The 13,972-nt window shown below is 39.4% G+C and overlaps 1 protein-coding gene across 1 annotated transcript in view; it reads left to right on the forward strand.

Annotated features, from left to right (window-relative positions):
* hyou1 (hypoxia up-regulated 1) overlaps nt 1–13,972 on the forward strand; it is a 298,959-nt gene that overhangs the window by 158,384 nt on the left and 126,603 nt on the right. The window lies entirely within an intron of this gene.

Consider the following 13,972-nt stretch of genomic DNA (forward strand, 5'->3'; position numbering starts at 1 on the left):
TCTGCCTAGATGGATGGAAGGGCCTATATAAAGGGAGAGTTAAACCAGGAGCCTGTACTACGAAGTAGGATTTGGGGTTGGCATTGTAACTTGAGGTTTAAGTCTGGGTTTCCCGGATTACAACAGTGGTTCACATCTCACCAAGGTACATCACCATGGTAACTTATTCTGAACAGCTAATCTGCTCCGGAGCAGGTTAACTTCACAGGATCAAATCACAACCTGTCAACACCCCGACCACTGACTAATCAGATCACTGGAGGAAAATGAGTCATTATTCCCACAGGATCCTAACACGGACAAAACACCTGACAATAAACACATAACGATGATTTTAGCTGCACTTTATTTGTTTAAGTTGATTTTCTCACAAGAGTGACAGCTGACAGTGTGGATGATTTTACACTCCATTCCATCACTGCAGCTCACAATAACATGAGACAACTGTGTGATGATAACTGGAAATAAAAACGAAAGATTGTCTTTTTTAGAAAAATAATCCACTCTGTTAATTGGCCTCCATGATTATAAATGCAACATTTGATACATTTGCAAAACATATCCTGGGTATGTTGATCTTGGTTTGGAGTACTGGCTCCTGATTAAGCCTGTCAAGTCATTCGTTTGTTTTTTTGTGTTTGTTTTTTCTTTTCATTTTTTGAGACACTTGTTTTTTGGTTACACAGGTAACTGTGTGAATAAATGACTTTTTTTTAGTCATTCAACAAGTCTCTGAGTCTGAGTCACCTTTCTTGACACTCTGGCGTAGCTCCCTCACGCTGTTTGTGCCATTGCATTTCACTCAGATATTGAGGTATTTAGCAACATTTTTGTGCATGGTTGTTTGGCCATTTGTTTTCTAAGGAAGAGGAACTTCACATTAAACATGATCATTAAAGGTAAGACAACATACCAGCCTGTGTGTTTGTTGGTTATTTTCTACAGTAACTGTCATCCTTAACCTGTTTTATTTCAGCAGTTATGGGTAAAGTGCCTCAGCCACAACCATAATGCAGTGGTTACACAGAAGAGAATGCCAGACTTCTGTGTGCTGTTTGGATGTTATCACTTTGGAAGATGAGTTTGATCTTGGTGAATATATTGTGGAATCTCTCTCTATGTTTAAGAGTAGGCGTACAACTTTCCTTTTTGATTAAGCTTATAGTTGGGGCTGACCAAGTTCACCTTCGACCAGCCCTTAGTTATGCTGCTATAGGCCTAGACTGCCAGGGGACTTCCCTTGATGCACTGAGCTCCTCTCTCCTCCTCCTCCTCTCCATCTGTATTCATATACCATTACTGCATGTTACTAACTTGACTTCTTCCCCAGAGTTCTTTGTGCTTTCTCATCTGCAGGAAACCCTAGTGAACAGGCTCTGGCCCGTGGCCGTGGGGATGTCCTTCTCCTGCTGCTACTGCTGTTTGTTGTTGCTAGTCATGTATGTTGTTGTTGTTCTATTTCTCTGTCCCCCCTCTCTTCTCTTTCTCTTTCAACCCAACCGGTCAAAGCAAATGGCCGCCCACTGAGAGCCGGGCTCTTCTTGAGGTTTCTACCTATTAAAGTGGAGTTTTTTGTTGCCAAGTGCTTGCTCATGGGAGAATTGTTGTGTCTCTGTAAGTTAAAGAGTATGGTCTAGACCTGCTCTATGTGAAAAGTGCCCTGAGATGACTTTTGTTGTGATTTGGCGCTATATAAATAAAATTGAATTGAATTGAACTCAAATGAATCTCAGGATGGCTTTAACAACCATCACTTCAGCCTCATATGTTTGATTGTGAGACAACACCACACTGCAAAAATCCAAACTCTACAGCTGTAGAGTGGTAGTTTAAGAAAACAGATCTATAATGTTCTAGGGTTAGTAATATATGTGGTAGACTTTCCTATCATTTGTGAGTAAAGTAATCTTGTAGCTTCCATAATGACAGCAAACTTGGATACAACTATATGCAGACATAGGAACCAACAGAGACAAGCACCTACCTGATCATCTCCCTCTAATACTCAAAGAATAAACAATTTTTACATCTCTCTCATACACAAACATGCAGCCCACAACTTCATTTTACATTTTATACATAATGTGAGAAACGTCAGTGTATGAAAATATGAAAGAAACTGGATTGTGAAGCATGTCCATTATAATATATTGACACATCGATATAATCATAACCAGCGAGATTCAGTCTCTATTTTTTCCATGTGATGCGTGTGGTTCTCAGCAAAAATAGACAGTGAAAATCTGTTGATAGTCATATTGACATCATACCAGCGACATTACACCTTTCACTATAGTTTTGCATGCATGTTGAGTTTTGCCAAGTGGTAATGCAGTTAGTTATGCAGGATTTGGAAGCAAAGGCTACATTAATTGGCACTGAATTCATTAACTAGATCATTTTAACTACAAGATCATGGATACACATTGATTTGATTGATTTATTTTAATGTGCAATGTAAAAAAAACACAAGGTTGTACTACTGTGTTTCATTGCCTCTGGTACAATGAGGTATTTAATTTAATCATTTTTAAATGGATTGTACTTGTTTTTCATGCAGTTCTATGTAGTTTTTGCCTGTTGGAGGGCTGCGTAGCTGCACGTAGAGAAAAAAAAAATTGACCAGCCGTGTAAAAATACAGATGAGCAGCGTGCCTTCGTCAGTGTAGCAGCTTCAGTTGATTATAATGGACGCACATGCGACTTGTTTGTACAAACAAGTATGTAGTTGGTGTCTTAGATTATCTTCTCGACAGTTTTCGCCAGGATACTGATTGTACAGACGAACAGATGAAGACATTTCTACTCAAAGTGTGTTGTTCAGTTGTTCATATCTATATATTGGCTCATTAGCCAATGTGTGTATATTAGCTCATTAGTCAACTGAGGGGCAAATTCACTAAGAATGGATTGCAGCTGATGATGGCACCATGAATTGGCCATCATTTGCAAGAACAATCTGCCCAATCTCAAGGACCTATTCACAAAAGATTTTGTGCTAATGATATGCCGGTGCAAACACGCCCATAAAGTTTTACAGCTGAGTGCAATTTGCCTTTGTTTTGTGTCTGATTGAGAGAGCGGAGTGGTTTCCAGTGTTGCTGGCTTTTCTCCAAATTTCAGCGCAGATTGGTCCATAATGAAAACTGCAGAGAACACAAAAGCCTCAAATTGCATGTCTTTAATTAGCAGAGATGCACACACACAGAGCTCTCCACAATCACAAACCAACTTTCATGTATTTTGCTTCTTTTACTTCTCTAGTATTTGACATCTGTAACATAATCTACTGAAATGTCAAATGTCAAAATGCAGCTATTAATGTGAGATTAATGTCTGAATCTTACAATAATGTCGTTCAGGTGTCACTAAATGTATCTGAAATTTCGCAGAAACATCAGTACTGATGTTCTGTTTGTTGCCCACAGCTGGCTGTGTGTCACAGCTGGCTAAAACATCACACAGCAGCTGAAACGATGAGTGCGTCTCCATACTGATGAAGAGGCTGTGCACATTTACGCGCACGGCACAGCAGCAGTAACTTCATTAACACCAGATCGGTCAGGATCTGATGGTAATTAATGTTCTGTGTTCTGCTACACATCTACACAGGTCAGCTGTTACACATAGATTCAGGTTTATATGGTGGAATTGTCATAATATAATTGTAATAAAGCAGACCTTATGGATGAATCCAGAGCTCATCAGACCTGTCAGGACATTTAAGTAGCTGAAAGTCCGTGTGTGTGAGAGAGAGAGAGAGAGAGAGAGAGAGAGAGAGTGTGTGTGTGTGTGTGTGCTTGATGAGTGTGGGCCCACTGACTTTTATTGTGAATTTAAATGTGACGTAATCTGAATTTCATTTTGTTTGTACTGTTTCCAGTTGAAGAGAATTATTGCTGTAACCCACAAGTTATTGAAAGGAAAGAAAAGTGAAATTTCAAGGAGACTAAATTCTATTTCATTTGTTTGTTTTGATAAATTTTACAAAGGTAAATAATAGAAATTCATTCATTCTAAAACTAGAGGTTTTACCTTGTTCAAGGACAAAACCAGAAGGCATTGTCAGTGTATGGCAGTGGTGATACACTGACTCTTCTCCTCTCCTCTCTACGCCTGGTCAGACCAGAGAAAAAGTCCTGACCAGGCAAGGAGAGAGGAAGAGTGAAGACTTAAGACTGGAAGCTGCAGTATTATTCATACAGGCTTTAGAGTTTACTTCTTTTTTTTTTACCAGCATCATCTTTTGTGGGTTACTGTCTCTTTCATGCAAGGACTAAACAAAAAAAAGCACTGTCTGTGTGTTGTTAATACACCGTGTTGTGTGGCTGAGTAGGTGTTCATTAAGCAAAACTAATCCCTGTGTATAAATTAGGGGTTTCCTCTCACTAGCATGTTTCTCATTAAGTTTACACTGTCAGAATGTAAATGAGACATTTAATGTGTATTTTGTTTCAAGATGTAGCTTTGAATATTGTGTGTTTATGGATGGATTTTTGGAGTGGAAATAAATAATTCTATTCCATCATGCTTTTTGCCCAACACACTGTTCTGCTGCAAATTAATTTGAATTGTATGACTAATGACTAATTACTGAGGTTACACTTTACAAGTGACATTGATTAATTATGATTTTTTTTTCCAGTTTTTGTTGTCGAGGACAGCATATTGAAGCATTGTGTTTGTTATTTGTTAACTGGTTGGGGTGGAGGCTCCTGTCAAAGGGTTGAGTGCTCATTTTTCTATAATGCTAGACACGTCCCTGTTTAGAAATAAATACAAGGGGCAATAATAACTACATTCAAGAAAAAAAGATATTGTAGCACTGGACACACTGAGATTGACAGATCTCTAAGAATTAGAGTGCAAAGCAAATAAAAATGAATATTGCTAAAATAAAAACAAATGCAGGATCTCACAGAATAGATAAAGCAGAGTCATTTTAACAGTAAGATAAGATATAAAACAAAAAAAAGAAATAATTCTATTTTTTAACTTGATGGGTGTGGTGTCAACACTAAAGACTTGATAACTGACAGATTTTTCAGAAACCCCGCTGCCTTCCGTTGAACAAGTAGGGAACAGTTATGCATGTAAATTACAAAACCGCTCGGAGGTTTCAGGGCTGACAGTGATACCCACTGTTATTCAAATTAACACCGCAGATTACAAAAGTAAAAGTGGCAGGCACAGAGCAAATCAGAGTATGAGAACCGGTTTAAAATTAATGAAAAATTGGTATTAATGAAAAAAAAAAAATTCTACTGCTTTCAAGATTATTTGCTACACTGGAGTAGTTGTGTATGCATTTTTAATAATTTATTAATGTGTATTTACTGAATTGCAGGTTATTGCATCCACTTTAGGTGCTGAAGCTTCTCTACATACTAATTTTGTCACTGAATTCCGTGGGGAAGTTTGCAGGCGATAAACCATCAAAGTTCTGCATATCAATCTCTAAGCTCCTTCGCATTAGGCCTGACATTTTAAAACTTGATTAGTATCCTACATTCATGCAGAGTGCAGCAGTAGGTATTTTACCAGCACAGAGGAGACTGAAGAAAGACTCAGACTACTTTCAGTTTTGTAAGTGGATCTCTTTGTTTGATTTTGAACTTACAGCTTTCTGTGACTTATTAAAGGTAAATGTTTGGGCAGTTGGTCTTCTGTTCATTGTAGCCACAAGGTATTTGGAAAATCTCTGCTGTTGACTCTTATAACCCTCCTTCTACAGACTGAACCAAACACAAGCAATCAGATCAATGGTGTCTGTATAAAAATGCAGTAAAAGCGCTGGTCTTCTGAACAGGGTACCTGAACTTGAAGGACACATTCATAATTTCTACAAGATTCAGGAAAGTGAGCATTTTATTGACTCTTTCCTGCAGCTCCAGTAATTGAAGCAAGTGATAGCAGGGGAGGTTGCCATCCATAACATATTGAGGAGCCCTTCGGTATCTCTACCAGGGCATTTTACCGTCTCATCAAAAGGCGCTTGGAAGCTATTTATCAACGGCAAGATCACCGAGGAGGCGCTTCAACTTGAGCGATCGAGAGTTGCAGACATCCAAGGCAAATAGAGGGAGGAGATCGAACAAAATGAAATCTTTTATTGGTCTGAGTCTTCTTGTGAGGAGCGAGTAAAAACTTTGAAACGGTGGCTCCTGAACAAATTAATGTTCTTCCACAATCCAGTGTGTACAGCCTCCATGGCCATTGAGAGCCATGACAAATCTACCATCCAAGAGGACAGGAAACATTTGGGAGAGAGAGTTATTATATGGCAGCATCCTCCTCTTTTTTTTTTTTGGTGGGAGCTCTTTCTTTTCAAGGACCAGCATAATTCATCTCCTGGAGAAGGCCAGTTGGGATGCAATGGATTTGATTTCTTGCATACATCTGAGCATCATAATTCTTCACAGTTGAAAGACTTTTTCCTGGCTCTGTACTATCATAAGGAGGAACATGCATCTTCACCCAAGTTTAGACCAGTAGTCTGTGTGATACTGTTCATCAAAGTTCCTAAATTTTCCTGCAGTGAGAGATCAACTGAAGGACTGGTTCATGTGAGAATGTGACCAGTGCTTATAACAGATGCTTAAGACTCTTTTGTAAGAGCTCTGGGACCAAAGCAGACAAGTATACAAATGAAAGCTGTTTGTGAAGGAGCTGACTTAAGAGCTGGAAAGTCATGGTTGGTCATGTTACCAATGCATGGATGTGATGTCAGTATGTGGAACACTGGAGTAGGATGTTCTTCAAACAGCTGATGGGTGGTATGATATCTGACCAGGCTGTAGAGCGTTGTAATACCCAAGCAGTTATCTAACAGTTTTTAAGCACCAATATCTGTCCTAGGGTGCTCCCTGGACACCTTTGAGGTAGTGAGTGGGATGAGGATGATGGCTAAACTCTGGGCCATCTTGGACAACGCCTCCCACCCCCTGTATGAGTACCTGTGTGCCCTGGGCAGCTCCCTCAGCAACAGACTGCTCCACCCACGCTGCTCTAAGGAGCGGTTCTGCAGATCTTTTCTCCCTGAAGCAATCACACTCTACAACAGCAGTCATCACTGCTCACAGCGGTCACAGCAGTATCATTAGTATTAGTAGTAGTAGTAGTGTTGTATAATTAGTATTACCACTGATATGTGTCATATCTCCTCACAATGAACCACCCAATCCCAGGGTCTGTGCTGACATATCCTTGCATTTGTCATCTATACAGTTTCTTGCACTTGTCACTTTGAAGCAGTTACATCTCAGGTCTTACACTTTTGGCTGCTATTTGCTTGTTGTTTGTGTACATTGTGTGTATAGACATTCATATGTTGTGCTCTTGTCCGATTCTTGTGGCTTGCTGCTGTAACACCTAAAGTTCCCTTCGTGGGATCAATAAAGCTTTATCTTATCCTATCTCTTATATTATAAGAATACTTTTTTTGTATGAGAGTTCAGTATAGACTGATGATGGAAATATGCACAACCCTAATTACAACAATGACTCAGTGTGTGATTCATAGAATTTTAATGTGCAGGTGGGAATCATGTAATAAACAGAATAATCAACAATACTCAGCAGAAATGAGCATGTAAATGTTGGCACAGAAGTAGCTAATGACTACACATTGAATTAATAAAAGGATTGTCAGCTACTCTCTGGATTTCATCTTGCAGAGATTGGCTTGGCCTCCGTTTTATTTTACAGGCAGGACATTCTGTGCAGGGAAGCACACAGAAAAGCATTCATCATCTTGATGGATTCAGTTTTAATGTTAATTTGACAAACACAGGGCAGGTGCAGAACCAGAAAATGGACCCATACAGTACTGTACATTCAGGTTGGGTTTATTTGCATTTACGTTTTGTAATCTTTAAAAATTCCTGTTGACTCTTGGATAGAAATCCCTATACATTCAGGAAACATGTGACAACCTTGGCTCGATTGACATTTATATATATATAAATTGCTCTCTTGTCATTTATTTATCTCTATTTCTATCAAAAACATAGCTAATGTCATGAAAACAATTATCTCTGATCACGTTTAAATCATTCAGTCATTACTGGGTTTACTTTCACCAGGGGAGATGGCTTTAAATGATATTTTGAGCCTGCTGAATCTATGGAAACTCGTAACTTTCAATACTGAATGTCCTGCACTGCTAAGTTAACATTACAACAAGGGGGTTTTGCACCAGCTCAGAGCTAATTTGTTTGAACAGTGGGTATGCCAGCCTCTTAATCCCCCTCAAAATGCCCTGGATTTACTCCATGCCCCAGTTTTATCAGTGGAGTGCAGTCCATACAACCATCTTCCTCCTTTGTAGTATTACAGTGTATGGAGGAAAGGGGCTACCTTTCATGGACTACTATGTTAGCTATGTTCCGGATGTGGAATGAACTGGGATCAAGTGTGGCTGGTGTTAAGATGAAGTTCAGCATTTTGTTTTGAGTAAAATTATTTGTGGCAGTAAAAAGTGGAAATCAAAAAGTAATCATCAAAGGAGCACTAAGTAAGGATTTTACTGCCTCAAGCGTGACCATAATGTATCTGCCAGAGGTTAATGGGATTGTTTAGCAGTGTCTGTGACTCAATGGTTACTCTGTGAGGTGCAGCCACTTCGGGACTTGTATGTGGAACAAACCTTACCTGAACACTGGCATTTAAAGACAATACGAGTCGACACTCTCCTCACAAGAAAAACAACAGAATCGGTAGTCGTTCAGACTGAAACCAGCCATGCGTTAAATGCAAGGAGCTGTGTTGGTGGACACAAGTACAGGTGAGACAAAGAAATATGGTGAAGGAAGTCCAGTTTGAGTAACATATCCAAAGCCAAAACACTGCACAGAGATTTATGATATTAAGAGACAGGGTTTTACAACTATTTTGTTGAAAGGTAAATAGAAATATGGCATTCATGTCATAAAGTAATCTTACAGGAATGCAGCACCTTCCCGGATGATGATGCATTGCGCTGTGGCAAAAGTAAATCTAGGTTCAGCATTTTTGCCAGAGCCCTTTGTGTTAGCACCACCACTGCATTAACGGAGGAGACTGTCCTCCCAAGAAGATTGACACAATCAGTCGTAATGTCAGTCGCTCATCAACGACTTACATTGAGTGACAGATGCCATCTAGCGATTCTAGTAATTATGACCAGGAGCAGTGGTGCAGTTTAGATGACTTTATAAAAGTTTACAATTTTCCACTTTCAGAAGAGAAGAGGTGGATGAGGACATTAACCCAAAAGTGGACTTTGCCACAGGAAATGAGTCGGGACAGTTTTTAAAGAAATGTAACTACAATCGTCCCCTAACCTTAACCCCATGGTTATTATTGTTGCCATGGCGACAAAGGTGGCGTAACTTTAAGGAAGCAGTAACTTTAACCCACACACACCATGTTCCTCTAATCTTAACAGAGTGATCATTTAAACCTAACCAAGTGGTTTTTGTGCCTAAACCTAGTGAACAATGACTTGTAAGGGTTTTGGAAATGATGATGTCCTGCTGATTACTGTTGATATGCTCCAATGTGTCCTTCTGGAGTCACATGGTCAAACAACTTATTTGGTTGTTTAATTTGGAGAACAAATTAATTAATCTGACCACAACTTTAGTCATTTATTCAAATGTCTAAAACAACCATTTGTTTGTTTATGTTTACCCGACACAGACCTCTCACGGCCATTTGAATTAGTAAGACTCTTTATCTGCAGCAAAGGCAATGAGCCTCATGCAAAAACCATTCGGATGAACAGAGTTGTTCGTAAGATGCACGTAGGAGTGATTTAAGAACATTTGTGGCATTCATCAATTTTCTCATACTTAGAATTTAGTGGTCCAGACCTGATGTTCAAGTCATGAACAGTCTGCCGTTCTTCACAGGGAAGAAACACTTGTTTGATTTATAATTATAATGCCCTAATCTGGAGTTTAAATCACAAAATCCCATCATGGAGCGCTGTGCTTTAGAGAGATGTTTTTTAGCATCTAACTTCACAACAAAGCATTATCTCTTTATTTCTGTCACAGTGCAAAGCTGTTGTGATGATACGTGGTTGGCAGCTGGATTCATATTTTCATATTGGGTCTCCTACTGACACTCCTAAATTTGTGTTTGTCTTCTGATTTCTGAAAGCAGGACTTGAAGCTGCGCAATGTTTTTACTCTTTGGTAACTTCTTGTGAATGAAACTCGCCCACAAACAGAGCGGAACATAGAGCCTAATATGACAGTTTCAGGGGCGTGGGTTACGCTAATGAACATTCATCAGGCTGAAATAAGCAATCTATGACAAGTTCAGGCAGTTAGGAGAATTTGTTGAATTTGTTGAATCTGACTTGGAACACTTGTATGAACAAACCTCAGAGAAAAGTCAGAGCTCCAGAATACTAATAAGAAAATGTTCTTGCATGAGGCCCATTGTTGTATGGGTGAAGCGTGTCTCACATCTTGATTCCTACCAACAATCAATATTGTTTTCTTTTAAACAACCTCTCCCTAACCTTAACCAGGTCCTGTAGTTTTTGTGCCTAAACCTTAACAATAGAGGTGGCGGCTAAGGAAATGGTCATATGAATTACATTTGTAACAGTCACTTGTAACAGTTTGGGATGTCACTGGCAAACAATGTCATACTGCTGATAGTGGTGTCAGAAATTACTTGTGTTGTTTTGGAAGGCAGTAACAATGATGTATTTTGTAATTAAAGATTCCAGACATGTTTAAGATAGTATATGAAAACACCCTACTGAATAATAATTTTCTCTATGTTGGTTTTGCTGCTGGATGAAACATGTCTCCTTTTCAAAACATTTCTATTCCCTTGCCCAATTATGGGAGAAGGTGCAATGAATGGATCAGACATTTAAGCTAGGAATAGTAAAAACATACAATTTTGAAAACCAAAAAGCAAAAGGTTTGTCCTTTATTGTCTGTGGAAAGAAAACTAAAAAAAAAGATACGGTAGCCCTGAAAGCTCAATGCACTGCATCTTCAAAAAACACAATAAAAAGACAAAACAAAAGTAAATTATCAATGAAGAAGACATATGCAAAGCAAAGTAAGAAAACAAACACAAATACGGAAACTTCCTGCAAACAGAAAACAACCAAGAAGAGCAAACACATCCAAATACACAAAACACACAGCAAATACAGAAGAAAAAACAGTCAAATACACACATTCTGTATTTGCAGCATGTTTGTATATTTGGTTGTGTTTTCCTCACATGCACATGTTATCAGATTGATGAAGATTTTTTTCTTTGTTTACTTGTGTTTGTTTCTTTGCATGTGTTTTCTTAAGGTTCCGTGTGTTGAGCTTTCAGAGCCACTGTAGGTTAGTGAAATTATAATTCTTTTGTGTTATTCACCCTCTGGTTGCTCCTGTAAAACTCACATGTTCATTTCTCACACCCCATTGTCACTAAGGTAGCCATGTTCCTTTTTTCCAAGTTCAAAAGTAATGCAAAAACAACCCCATGCATAAGATGTTAACCTAAGACTCATGATGTAGTACCAGGGCTTTTCAACTGATTGTCACCCAGAGACCACCATTCTGACTAAGAAGCAACCTGGGGACCACTGTTGTGGGGTGTGAGGACATGGGTTGAGATTAGGTTTTTTTCTTACCTGTTAGTGTGATTTCTTGGTGTGGTGAATTGCACACAGTCTGTCTATTCTTGGCAATATAGTAGTGGATCATATCATTCTCTGGCTCCAACTTTGCCCTGCACTTATTCTCCAGGTATGCCTGTGTGGAAAAAACACTCACACAGAGATATGTAGTTGCAAAAGCACTTTACTGTTTTTGCTGTGAGCTCTGGAAATTCTGCCTGAGAACTTATCCAGAACTTCACAAGGGGTTGTGTATCATACATGTGCCTCTCGACAGAGCATGTGGACAATGAGCTGATCCTCTACTGCTTGACCCTGCTGCTGCATCATCACAGAATGGGAGCAGGATCCATTTGCTGTCACAAGGCCACTCGTCAGAGTCAGAGCAGTACTTTCAGAATGGAAGCACAAGCTTCCTCAAATGGCCACAGATAATGTCTTTAATGTCAGTGCTGTCAGGATATTCTTCAACTGATGGAAACATAGCCAGGTAACAACCCTCTACTCGCTCTATCCACCTTTTCATTTATTTAACAAATGCCTCCAATTTTTCAAACAGCTGTAAGACGTTTGCATCTCTCCCTTGCGTGGTTCTATTCAACTTGTTAAGCTCTACAAAAACATCAGTGAGATAGGCCAATGTTATATCCTGAACAGTTTCCTGTTACCTGTATATCTGGACTCCAACTGAACGTTAATCATTTATTATGCAACTGCAGCACATTCATAGCAGCATGGCTAACAACAAACAGAACAGAGCAATTCCCTATTGTGCTCCTCACTAGGGGAGTCATGCTAGCCCAAAATACACAACAGCCAGCTTACTTAACCAGTGTCTGCCAGTGAAGTTAGAAGCCAGTTCAATGCTCGTATCATGGATAGCACCAAGCAGTTCAAACACTGCACCACAGGACCGCCATCTTACCTCTGAGGGGTTAAGGAGAGAGGTGTGTTCACTTCCTAAGCCTTCAGAAAGGGATGCAAACAGACGTGTATTTCATGCATTTTGCTTTATGAGGTTTACAGTCTTTACAAGAGCATCAAACACATTGCTGAGCTCAACGCTTAGTGCTTTGGAGGCCAGGGACTCACAATGAATCATGCAATGTTTCCAAATTATTATTTGCATGCACAAACAATCTAGTCTAGCTGCCACTCATAGCTGAGGCTCCATCATTACATAATGCCACACACTTCATCAAGGGCTTTAAAGATCTCTGCACCTGTCATTTGCCCTGGTGGTGGTTTGCAAAATCCTCATATCGCACAATTGCCAACAGTTGCGCATCATTGGTGATATCTGTCGACTCATCAATTTGAATTGAGAATCTTTGAACTGATCTAAGTTTCTCTATCAGCTGCTCTTTCACATCATTGGCCATTTCCACAATTCGTCATATCATGGTTTTACACGTCCGTAGCTGCTGGTAAACAGAGGTGGCTCATCCATAGAGGCAGAGGAGGTTGCTCCTCCTCTATTTTTGAGAGGCAAGAGGGAGATGATAAAATATAAGAAAGAGCAACTGTTTGAAATAAACCATTATCAAATCTCAGTATCATTTATACAATATTTTTTCTGTCTTCTTTGGAAAAAAAATCCATTATTGAATTTCTGATCAAAATGCTTCAACAGGGACACCTGCAGGGCAGGAGGAGGAGAAAGGGCAGTGTGTGTAAGTGGTGGTTGGGGGGCAGAGGAGGACGGGCTCCGGCTGGCCTCCTCAGGTCAGGACCTCTTATGTCAATTTAATTTACCGTATTTTCTGATGTGAACCCACACTTTTAGATCTGTGAATGTTTTTAGTGTTCAATCTTTATAGTGTTCATCACTGATCTGTACCTGTATCACATTATAAGCGTTGTGGTATTTTATATATTTCTGTATACTAAGAAAATACACAGGAAACACATATAAATGTAAATCATGTGATATATTGTCTGTTTTTGATGAGAACATAAATCTGTTGTCACAATAGAACAATACTATAAATTTGAATGTAACTTTGTTGGTAAAATGACACATTGTGAACCACGCTACGGCTAAAACGAGCACCTCTTTGTGTAGAAACAATATGTATATGCTAAATGTCTTGAAGAAGCAGCCTTTTCACCACTCAGGGTTTTTTATTGGCATATAAAATTGCCCCCCACCCCTCTGATTTCATCAGGTAGAGACAATGATATAGTTTGATGTGGTGTGTTGTAAGACTCCATGTTGGTTTTCCTACTGTCCTCCCCAAGTTCTTGAGTCACCAGCCGCCACTGCTGGTAAAATGAGTTGCTTTGTGATTGTTTGGGGTTTTTTTGCATTGTGCAACTCTAAGCACCACCTGATATGATGCTTTC

This window comes from Thunnus thynnus, chromosome 13, assembly GCF_963924715.1.
Source record: "Thunnus thynnus chromosome 13, fThuThy2.1, whole genome shotgun sequence".
NCBI classification, from domain to species: domain Eukaryota; kingdom Metazoa; phylum Chordata; class Actinopteri; order Scombriformes; family Scombridae; genus Thunnus; species Thunnus thynnus.